Source organism: Lagenorhynchus albirostris, chromosome 6 (assembly GCF_949774975.1).
Source record: "Lagenorhynchus albirostris chromosome 6, mLagAlb1.1, whole genome shotgun sequence".
Classification (NCBI taxonomy): domain Eukaryota; kingdom Metazoa; phylum Chordata; class Mammalia; order Artiodactyla; family Delphinidae; genus Lagenorhynchus; species Lagenorhynchus albirostris.
In genome coordinates, this window is record NC_083100.1 from 69324031 (window position 1) to 69336539 (window position 12509).

Here is a 12509-nt window from a genome sequence, read left to right on the forward strand (position 1 = left end):
TTCAGTTATATATATACATGCTTTTTCACATTATGGTTTATAACAGGATATTGACTATAGTTCTTTGTGCTACACAGTAGGACCTTGTTGTTTACCCATCCTCTATATAATAGTTTGCATCTGCTAACCCCAAACTCCCAATCCATTCCTACCCCACCCAGTTTAATTCTTAAAAACATATTACATAATTGAAATTTCTGGATCAATGATTTCTACAGTTTTTAGACATTTGATACTTAATGTTATATTTCACTCCAGGAACTTGTACCAAATTACATGTGCTCTAACAGTACAGGAGAGTACTTACTGCCCTGAAGTCTATTCTATAAGAGTGGGTAATATTATTTTTAAACTTTGCCAGTTTGGTATTTTACTACTTGAATTATTTTCTAATGAAAAATGTTTTTACAAGTTCATTCTTTTTGTTGTTGCTAATTGCCTATTTTTTTATTAGGGTATTTTATATTCTTCTTGCTGGTTTATGTGAATTAGCTAAATATACAGGATAGCAATCTTTTGTCATAAAATAGTATCAAGATCTTTTATAGTTTGCCTGCTATTTAGCCTTGTTTAAGGTGTTTGTTCTTTTAGTGGAATACTTCTGAAGCGTTAGTGTGCTTATGTGTCCCCTGGAAGTGGAGGTCTTACTGATATGCAGATTTTGATTCGGTAGGTTCTGTACGAAGCCTGAGATTCTGCCTTTCTCACTTGCTCCCAGGTGATGCTGCTACTGCTGGTCTTGGACTACACTTTAAGTAGCAAGGTTTACGGTGCAGAATAGCAAAGCTTTTAACCCTGAATTCTAGAGGACCTTTTTTTTTTTTTCTTCATTTGAGCAGCTACGCTTTCTTTCAGAAATCATGATTGCATAGGAATGCCAAAACCACTACCTGAATGTGGGTTTTTCACGTTTTAATAAACTTCCTTGGTAGGCTACCCGACATCTCTGTGGGTTACTGGCTATTTTCTAAATTCGCACTGGAAAGAATTGAAGCCAGAACTGAGGCTGGGAATTGATCCTGCATCTCAAATGAAGGTTTTTCATCCAAGGTTGCCAACCTAATGCATCTTGTCAGCCTGTAGTTTATTTATCTGTGGAGCATTCTGAGTCTCAACAAGGACAAAATTAAAGACAAAACCTTTTTTAAAAAATCTGTTTTCTTACTATTTAATATAAAACTTAAAGCTGCATCAAGTGAAAAAAATCTGGATCTTAATAATGGCCTTAAGGGACAGAAAGGGGTTTGTTTTTCCCTCTTCGAGTCCCCTCCCTCCCTTCCTTTCACTTCTTTCATTTAACGAATCTTATTAAACTCCTATCATGTGCCAGGCATGCACTGTTCAGTGTTCAGCACTGTAAATATTGTGGTGGAGCAAACCAGATGTGGCTTCTGCTCCCATGGAGCTTTCAAATGATGGGCATGTCAAACGGTAGTCACTCTATAGCTGCACAGTAAGTGCTGTGAAAGAAAAGTACAGACTATTAAAATGTGTACTAGTCTGAGAACATGTGAGAGTACAACAAACTGTACAGTAACCTGAGGACTCCATCCAATTCACAGACTTTAGCAGTCTTCTAGTCTGTAAGGTTCTTGTGGTGTCTGGACTTCTCATGTGGATTTGGGAACAGGTTCGTCCAATGCATTCTGGTCCTTTCCAGAGCAGTAAGAAAGGGTATCTGATTTATGAAAATGGAGTGCTTCTGCTTTAGGCCTTTGCCTCTTCTTCTGATAGATGTTGTGGATCATTCCAGGTATTCATTTCTTTTCTTGCTGCTCTTCAGAAAGAATTACTGATGTAAATGACTTGTAAAGTATCATTAACCCAAAGAAGTTATTGTAGTTCTTTGGACTGAAGTTTTTGTTGCAAAATTAACTGTAGAAGGATTTTGCCTACGTTGGCATTCTTTTACAGGATTAACCATCAAAATAAATAAGATAATATTCAATAATCTGTAATATTTATTTGCATAATTTTTTGTGTGTAGCTTAATGATATTTACAATATATAATCTTTATTTTGAATTTCGGTACATTGGGTTTAGATTTCAAATACAGTTACCAAGGTAGCATTGAAAGAAACTTATTACTTAAGCTACACACATTCTATAAATATGAATTTTCATAGGAAAAAAAATGTGACTTGAATTATTTCTGATTTTAAATTAAGACTTCTCTAATTTTTATTTCCACATCAGTTTCTAAAATATTGTTTTTCAGTGCATAATAGTCTTTGTGGATACAAATGTTAATTATTTATAGTTTTAATGCAAAGATTCTTTATATATTGTTTTTAGCCTTTTTTACTCCTTAACACACCTGACAGGTAAGACACACTAGTATTAGTAATAGTGGCCCACCCTGAAACCAATTTTAATCACTCCTTCAGTGATTAAATCAGTGATTTAATCACCAAATTTAATCTCTCCTTCAGCCTGGGGTGATAGATGAGAATTCCCTAGTGGACAGTTCTGGACAGGGATTTTGTCATGCCTCCACATCGGAGGCTGGCATTTCTTCTTCCTTTCTCCTTTCAACTTCTTCCCATTAAAAAGTGGTTAATAATTAAGATATACCCCATTTTTTTAAATTTGCTTTTTCCACACGAATACAACCATTTATAAAGGATATTTGAATAGTTCTCAGACTATTCATAGAACTTTACTGCTGGATGTAATAATTCTGCTTTCTGAGGTCACTGGTTATTTTCTAACAAGAAATTATTGGAAAACTTTGGTGTTTCTCTAGACCACACTTCCCTAGAAAACATCAGAGGGGCACAATGCCCACATTCATTTTCTTCTATTAAAAATATTTTAATTATAGAAAATACACAGTTATCTGGTTTATGTTAATCCTATAGGCTTACAGTAAAATTGGTTATGCAATCATTTTTAATTGTCTGCTACTGTTGCTTTGTTAAAATAAGTGAGTGGTTATTTTACATTGACTTTTTTAATATACTATTTTAGGAATTAATGACATATATAAAATAAAAAATAAAGCAAATGAGGTTCAAAACGAAATAATAAAATTTACTGTATTTGGAATGAACTTACTTTTATGCAGAGTTCCACAGAAAATCCCCCAAATTTCTTCTATCATCCTTTGTTGATCTCCCTGTTATGAAACTAGAAAATGCAAGTACCGCAGGTTGGCCAGCAGAGGGCGCTTTGACATTTATAAAGAGAATGGAATGTCACTGTTCCAGGGTGGACGATTATAACGTACAGGGTGAGTGTGCCATGTGTGAATACACAGTGCGCATGACTGTGAGTGCATGTGTATATTTTGATTTATATATTCGTTCACGTGAAGATTTTAAAATTCCACCCAAGCTAATGAGCTTACCAACCTGCTTGTTTTCAGACTTTAGTACCTTCTTTTTCATATTCCCCCATATGTTCCACTCCTTAGGTTTATCCGGTGACATTATGCTTTGGAATATATTGTGGATATATTTTGCATAGATCATCTTCTGTAGGAGGGGTTTAAAAATTGACCTTTATAAAACAGCCTCCTTCTTTCTGGCCCAATCTGTTAGTGCACTTTTTTTGTTGTTGTTTTGTTTTCCCTTTTTATAGACCGAAGTCCAATCTTAGATTTGGTCTATAGTAATCTCTGTAAAAATGCCACAAAATTTATCCTTGCACTTGAGGACCAGAATAATGTTCTATAATACTAACCTCTAGAAATTTAGAGATTTTTAGAATCTCTAGAAATACATACCACATAGACCTTGAGAGCTTAGTGGGAAAGATAATTGATGTAGCGGTCTGCAATAATACTGTGGGAGATCGCCCATACTGTTACATGATTGCTCTGAATTAAGATAGCTCTCCTTTACATCTATATTTTTTCTAAATTTAGTTACATTAATTATTGGGAAGTAGAAATACTACTACGGCAATCCAAAAGGCAAATATTATTATGAGCTGAGAAAGAGAGAGAGAGAGAGAGAGAGAGAGAGAGAGAGGGAGAGGGGGGAAGAGATGCTGTTACAGATGCTGATATTGGTGTTTGTTAAAGGATAATATAGGTTTGTATTTTATATGAAACCCACCAAGAGCCGTCTAGGGTAGTTATATGACCTCCAAATTGCATAATAGTTCTAGGAGGGTGACTGTTCATATCTCAGGAGTGAGAATGTAAGTATTTTGATGGAGAGAAACCGCTTTACTGCGCAGCTAATACATGTTGGATTTATTTTCATGACATCTTTTTATGACTACAAGCCTAAAGCTTTTTTAGCAGAGTTTTAACAAAAGCAGTGTTTTAATTTGATCATTAGACCTTACCTTCTCTATTTTGGCATATGAATGAGAACTAGAAGCTAAGAATGAGTTAGTCAGGTCATATTACTGAGAAAACCAAGCACTGGGGTATTGTCCTCACCCTCAGAGAGTTTATAATCCCGTTCAAGAAAACAAGTTTCATGTCCTCAAAGAGAGACAGTAATCTATCTCTAGCAAAAGAGAAGGTATTAAAGGATGAGGGGAGAAGCCTGGTGAAAGAAGGAAAACTTAGAGAAAGCTTACCAGAGAGGAGGAATGTGAGGCAGTTCATCTGCACCTTGAAGGTCCTGTGTTGGACCTGTAAACAGAAGTGGTAGCCAACACTTCCCGTTACACGGACACCATGAGCAAAAGTGCAGGTATAGGGAAGTTCAAAATGTGTTGTGTGTGTGTGTGTGTGTGTGTGTTGAGGGGATATTGATAATGGAGGAGGCTATCCCTATGTGGGAGTGGGGGGATATGGGTAATCTCTCTACCTTCCACTCAATTTTGCTGCAAAACTAAAATTCTAGGAAAGAAAATCTATAAAAAATTCATCCAGCTATAATAAACACATCAAAATCCAGCTGTAATAAACATAGCAAAGTTTTATAAAAAGTGTGGGTAGGGAAACAGTTGGATTAGAGGGGAACATTTATGGAGGAGGGTGGCTGGAGAGAAGCCTTCTAGGATCAATGAGAATTAGTGGGTTTCTCTTACTATGATTTTTACAAAGCCTTGTCCTAAGGCAAAACAATACTTAAATGTTTATCATTCGTTGTTTGGACAATTATGGAATATTAGCCCAAAGCACGTGTGATTATTTCAGATGGCGTTTGTGGGAAAGTCCTTAGTTAGAGGGATGTATCCATCAGGGTGCTGGAATGGGCTCCTTCCAGCTTGCAGGAGCCCAGTGTGCAAGTGTCTTCCCAGTTCCACTTGGTGACGTCATGCTGGTAGCTTGAAATCAGCCATGGTGGGAATATGAATACCAGCAATATTGGCAAACACTTTAAAATTGTCGCTTTTTTCTCCCCAAGAGCTGCTATTGAATATTTACCAGGATACCTTTAAACAAATCTCTCCCCATACTTTCCTCAGGTCTACTTAACTTGAATAGCTCTTCCTTAAGGGTGCCTGCCAGCCAAAGAGGTTTCCAGTTCATGATCTTCTATCTTGCCACCTTGGATTGCCAAGACTTACTTCCCATGTGGTCATCAGGCTTATCACTCTTAACTGACTCTGCTCTTGGACTTTTTGCCTCTGCTGCTGACTAGCAATGAATGAATGGGTCACTCTAGTGGGTATGGTTATCCCCACAACCCTGTACTTGAATCATCATCTTTCCCTTTGAGACCCAAGTCCAAAGGCTAAAGGGCATGGATGATACAATTTCAGCCAACATCAATATACACAATTCCAATTTAATTCTGGCTGAAACATTTCAGCAGTGTGAATTCTATAAACAGGAGCACAGGAGCTCCATGGATAGCGACGTGGGCCTGTGGCTCTAGGAGATTTTTTTTTTTTCTCTTTGGGGAACTCATTTCCTAGAAGCTTGGATCCAGGAGAGAATATGCAAGGTGGGTGGAGGTGGCTTCTCTCCATTCTGTGGGAACACATGTTCCCCAGCACAGAGAGCAGAGTCTGACAGACCAAAATGTTAGCGTGTGTGTGTGTGTGTGCGCACACACACAAATCCATATACATAGAGCTGAAAATAAAAGTCCTCTATCTCCTCTCAAAAAAGATTATTTCAAAAGGAAAGGAATTAGGTATTATTAGTATGACAGTAAGCACACTTAAGAAGCTCATGAGTCTGTGCCCATACGTGCACATGTGTTTGAAGCTTTAGGGGTGGTCTTTGCTGTTCCAGACTGTGGAGATTATGCAACTGGAGGGAAGGTGGGGATAATTGAAGAAGTGAAGCTGATGTGCGTCACGAGGTCAGAACTAGAATAAATATACCATTAACTAGCAGGTGAAAGTAGACTATTTGCAGACCCTGTAAGCACTACCTCTCAGGAGAATGGATCTGTTGGTGCCCTTCCTCTTTCTCAGTAGCACAGAGGCTTGGCCCCCTTCCTAATGTAATGCAAAACGATTTTCCAGCAAAGAGACTGAGAGCCTGAGGCGAGGGGTAAGAGGAGAAATCTTTTGTGGAGTTAGACATGCATCTTAGGCTGAAAATAGGAGGGACACTACCTGGTAGGGGTAGAAGAACCAATCTGTATCTTATCTAGTGAAACTCACTCAGTTCTTGGGCTGAATAAACAGTATACTTATCAACTAATTGTTATAATAGCATTTCTCCAGCAGAGGGCATACTTTACATTGGAATAGATCTAAAAAGGCTTTCAAGGAAGAGGTTTTTTTCAATTGAAATTTTTTAATTTCAATTTTCTTTGGCTTCTAAATGGTTTAAAAATATTTTAAAGTATTTAAAGTTCCAGAAGATGTTAAATATAAAATTTCTCAGATTCAAGTTAATATTTCTTCCATATTAGTAAGCTATTCAAGATGTGATTATAAAATGAGGCAGTTTTTTTCCATGGCTTATGGACTGGTCTTAGACACTATTATTGTAAGCAAAGCTGTTCTGTATTGTGTTGTTTACAAAATTATTCTAGAAATCCTATCTTTTAACTGGATGAGAATTGTTTTTCTTCATTCCAATAGATTTTGATAGGAATAACAGCTTTTCTTTAACAGGAATCACCAGTGTTTTCTAATCTGTTTCATAGCTAGCTTTGATATTTTTCCTAGAGGAAATGACACCTATCTAAAAGTTAACTAAACTTATTATATAATCTAACTCTAATATTCAAAGCTCATTTAAATAGCAACTTCATGAGAATTTAAGATTTGTTTCTCTTAAAGATTTATTTCCTTGATCTAACAGAATCATTCTCAAGATAAAGGAGAAAGTAGAAACTGCTATCGATATTTTTAAAAATTTTAAAGATTAAGTCACGTGTCAGCAGTGGCTGAGCTCAGATCTGGAGACTGATCCGTTTGACTCCACAGCACATGTTCTTTTCATGGGAACACCCAGTCTCCAATTGACTATTTATCTGATCTATTTTAAAATCATAGACACATGACTATTCATTAGGACATAAGTCCAGATTGATACTGTGAAAAATATTGATACAAAGAATGAAACATGATAATCCTATATAATCAATTGTAGGAATTCTTGGCTTATAAACTCAATAGGTTGGCTTAATTTTGTCATCACAGAACACATTTTTTTTTTTTTTTTTTGCGGTACGCGGGCCTCTCACTGTTGCGGCCTCTCCCACTGCGGAGCACAGGCTCCGGACATGCAGGCCCAGCCGCTCCGCGGCACGTGGGATCCTCCCGGACCGGGGCACGAACCTGCGCCCCGCGCATCGGCAGGTGGACCCTCAACCACTGCACCACCAGGGAAGCCCCACATAACACATTTTTGATCTGGCTTTTTGGTGTGTGTGTGTGTGTGTGTGTGTGTGTGTGTGTGTGTGTGTGTGTGTGTGTGTAACATGATTTCTTTAGGTGAATGCAGGAAGAAAATCTCTGGGAAAGGTATTCTCAATGTTATGGGAGAGAATATATTTTCTTTAATTATTAGAGTTATTTCCTTTAGTACTTCTATTTCTATGAAATCAAAAAAATATCAAATGAATAAGAATTTGCTGCCAAGGAAACAAAATTATTTTTGTGTTGAGAAACTGGAGATTTATATACCCTTAAAATGACAAAGAAATAGACCTCTATATGTTCACTTTCATTTTCATAATGATCTCTAGCCGAATTATTGCAATTAATTTTAATTAATTTTAATTTTTAAGAAGGATAGAAATGCTCTTCTTTTATTTGTGTGCAGAAAATGTTTAAAACTTAGTGCAGATGTTTAATCAACTATACTCCAATATAAAATAAAAATTATAAAAAAACAGTGTGGATATTTAAAAGTAAAGTAAATGAAAGTTTGTGGGTGAAATCAGAGATGTTAGTTAGCAAAATAAAATAATCTCTAACTTTTTTCCTGGAAAGATAAGCTACTTCAAGATTGATAGAAAACTTGACATTACAATGAAAACTTAAAAAAAAAAACCTTTCATTTCACTTAACACTATGGATACAGTACTGTTTTCTTGTTTACAAAGCTTTACAATGATCATCAGCCATGCTATGCATTGGGCAAAAAGCACTGGAATTTCATTTCTTTTTATGGCCGAGTAATATTCCATCGTATGTATGTGCCACATCTTCTTTATCCATTCATCTGTTGATGGACACTTAGGTTGCTTCCATGTCCTGGCTATTGTAAATAGTGCTGCAATGAACATTGAAGTATGTGACTCTTTTTGAATTATGGTTTTCTCAGGGTATATGCCCAGTAGTGGGATTGCTGGGTCGTATGGTAATTCTATTTTTAGTTTTTTAAGGAAACTCCATACTGTTTTCCATAGTGGTTGTATCAACTTACATTCCCATCAACAGTGCAGGAGGGTTCCCTTTTCACCACATCCTTTCCAGCATTTATTGTTTCCAGATTTTTTGATAATGGCCATTCTAACTGGCATGAGGTGATACCTCATTGTAGTTTTGATTTGCATTTCTCTAATGATTAGTGATGTTGAGCATCTTTTCATGTGCCTCTTGGCCTCTAGTCGCAGGGCAGGAATAAAGAGGTAGGCATAGAGAATGGACTTGATGATGTGGGGTGGGAGGGTGAAGCTGGGGCAAAGTGAGAGTAGCATCGACATATATACACTGCCAAATGTAAAATAGTTGGCTGGTGGGAAGCAGCAGCATAGCACAGGGAGATCGGCTCTGTGCTTTGCGATGACCTAGAGGGGTGAGATAAGGAGGATGGGAGGGAGGCTCAAGAGGGAGGGGATATGGGGACACGTGTATGCATACGGCTGATTCGCTTTATTGTGCAACATAAACTAACGCAGTATTGTGAAGCAATTATACTCCAATAAACATCTATTTAAAAAAACAAACCTCAGAAGTCACAGGAAGAGAAAAACTGGAGTTGCTCATCTTAACCATGAAAAGTTTTCATTTGTTACTTTGAAAATAAACTTTATTAAGTTGCTTGAAAAAAAAAAAAACAGTGGAATGGTAGACTTGGATTCAGAAAATGAGACTCCCAGTTCTCCTCTATTCTAGCTGTGTGATCTGGATAAATCATTTAACCTCTCTGAGACTTGGTTTCTCACCTATGAAACTGAGGTGATAATAGGTATCTACCACATAGGATGTTGAGAGCTTAAAATATCACTTGCATTACATCTGTGGAAGCACTGAGCTCAGTGTCCTCTGACACATTGCAGATTTGTCTGCTAAATCAGAATAATCCAGATAATAAACTTAATTAATAATACCCTATTTTGGTAGTAACTTTCTTTAATATTCATAAATTATTCATGCACATTGCATTAAGCAGCTCTCCCAAACCTTATGTATGTTGGAACAAAGCTTGGGGAAAATCCTGACTTTACATATACACGGAGGAGTTCTAGGATAGTGGTTTAACTGCTAGTGATTAGAAAATGAAATGAAAATCAAGTATAATTTCCATGTGGATTATACTTAGTGGAAAACTTAAAGATACAGTGTTCAGTTTTAGATAATATTTGTTAGTGTTTTTCAGTGTTTTTGGCATTGTCTTCAGTTCTCAATACCACATTTAAAACAAGTGAAAAGCATGTCAAAATTCACTTTTTTTGCCTTAAAAATCTTGGTCTCTCTTTCTAGATCTAGAATTATCCTTGCAGTGACATTTTCCCCATCTCATTTTACACCTTGCCTTTTCCTTACAACTCATATTCTCTTTTCATCAGTACATCTGCCCAAAACGCTCTCCTACTTGACAGTTCTATCCCACACTCGCCTCTGAGTTCCTAACAAGGCATACCTCTGGGAATTGCAATGTGCCATATTTAAAACCTCTCAGTGAGATATACAGGCTTTCCCGTGTGATCATAAGGGATTCCTCAAATCTGAGTTTCAAAGCTAATCTATGACAACTGGTAAGCACAGTATTTTCACATGAGTATATTTGTGTTGTGCTAATATATTTAAACAGTATGTAAGTCCATTGACAATTTTTTTTTTTACAAATTTCTTATAAGCTTTCTTTTAACTTTTAAGAAAGCTATCTTACATATTTAATTGGCATTGGCTGTAATTCCATTATATTTCCCAAGCTAAATGGGCTTATCCAAGTTGGAAGGGAGATGTCACAGACACACGTCACAGATGCTCAATGGAATAGTAGTCGGCAATAAAAAGGAACAAATTACTGATATAAACAGCAATGTGGATGCATCTTGAATGTCTTATGCTAAGTTAACAAAGCCAAACAGAAAGGCTACATATTGCCTGAATTCATTAATATGATATTCTGGAAAAGGCAAAACCCTAGGAACAGAAACCAAGTCAGTGATTGCCAGGGGACCGCAGGAGGGCAGTGACAACAAAGGGGCTTGAGGGGATTTTGAGGTGACGGAAAAATCTTGATGGTGATGGTGGTTACAAAACTATACATTTGTCAACTCATCAAACTATCCACCTAAAAAGAGTGATTATTTTACAGTATGGAAATTATACCTCAACATACCTGACTTAAAAAATGAAATAACCGGTTAAAGAAAAAGAAGATACTTGTAGTTTTAAGGAGTTGTATGTTGTCCCTTTCCAGAGACATTTTATTGATAATATACTATCTGTCTGTTTTTCACCCGTTTCTATTTCCAGTTTAAATATGTGACACTCAGACTAGTTTTACAGACCTTAAGCCTTCTTTAATATAATTTATTTAGTGCATTTTGAAGATTTAGCATAAAATAATAATTATCTAACACATATAAATATTATGAAATATTATGAATTGTAAAGATATTTTATTTATTTATTTAAGCTGCACCGCATGGCTTGCAGGATCTTAGTTCCCCAACCAGGGATTGAACCCAGGCCCCAGCAGTGAAAGCACGGAGTCCTAACCACTGGACAGCCAGGGAATTCCCAAGAGATTTTTAAATGACATCTTGCCCTAGTAATCCACCAACTACTTGAATTTAATTTCATTTTCCAATCACCAGTAATTAAAGTGCAAAGAGCTTGTTGTACCTAATATTACTCCATGGCTGTCAAATCCTGTGAGATAAATTGTGCCAACTCCATTTTATTTTTTCTTTTATTCATTTATAGTTATTTTATTGAAGTATAGTTGATGCACAATATTTATATAGGTTACAGGAGCACACAATTTTTAAAGGTTATACTGTTTATAGTTATTGTAAACTATTGGCTGTATTCCCTGTGTTGTACAATACATCCTGTAGCTTATTTTGTAATAAGCTATTTTACAATAGCCTGTGCCTCTACTGGCCCCATTTTAAATAAAGGGAAGGAAGTTAGGCTCACAGCATTGCCAACAGAAAATTTCACAAGTCTTTCTAATTCCAAAACCAACATCTGTAACCATCCTTCATTTATTTTTACCAGTTTAGCAATAGTTCTGATCCTTGCGGGTGGGATTGCATAAATCCTTGGAAATAAACTGTAAGGAGGGAAGTTTTCCCTTGACGGAAGGAAGGTTTTCAAAAGGAATTGATACTGAGTACTGAAAAGAAAAAAATCAGGATTAATAAGTGAAAGACGTACCCTTGACCCTCATATTAATTGTAATTCTTTGATGGAAGCTTAGTTGACGTACAGTAAAGAAAAAAAATTATTTCCAACTTCACGTAAGCTCCTAGTGCCACTGCAATGCCAGGCTTTCATGATATTCTTCCTGAGTAAATTCTTTGTGAGATTTTATGTGTATCACTGAACTGCTGTTTTCATAACCTATCAGTAGAACCATGTACTTCATTAATTCATTAATTTTTTCTATAATTTATTAATTCTCTACCATTTTACATGAAAATGACTCAATGGTTTCTATATAGTACTTTTGTTTAAATGACATTATCAGGCCTAGGTCTTCTTTTTTTGGACAAAATGTACACATAGGGGGACGACAAAAGTCATAAACCCTTACAAATTTGCATGACCTCTCATATTGGATGAATGGTGCTTTAAGTAGGTAGATATATGTATTTGATTCAGTCCCCGACAGCTGCTCATCCATGGTGGAGTTTTTAAACGTCGCTTGCCAGAAACTCTTACCTTTTATTCGTAGTCGTCTGGGTGTGCCTTCTCCACTTGCATTGAACTGTATGTACTGTGTGCT

At 36.4% G+C, this 12509-nt stretch overlaps 1 protein-coding gene across 2 annotated transcripts in view; it reads left to right on the plus strand.

Moving 5' to 3' along the window:
• The window catches only part of IFIH1 (interferon induced with helicase C domain 1), a 56008-nt gene that overhangs the window by 14558 nt on the left and 28941 nt on the right, over positions 1–12509 (plus strand). The gene's annotated exons all lie outside the window — the stretch shown is intronic.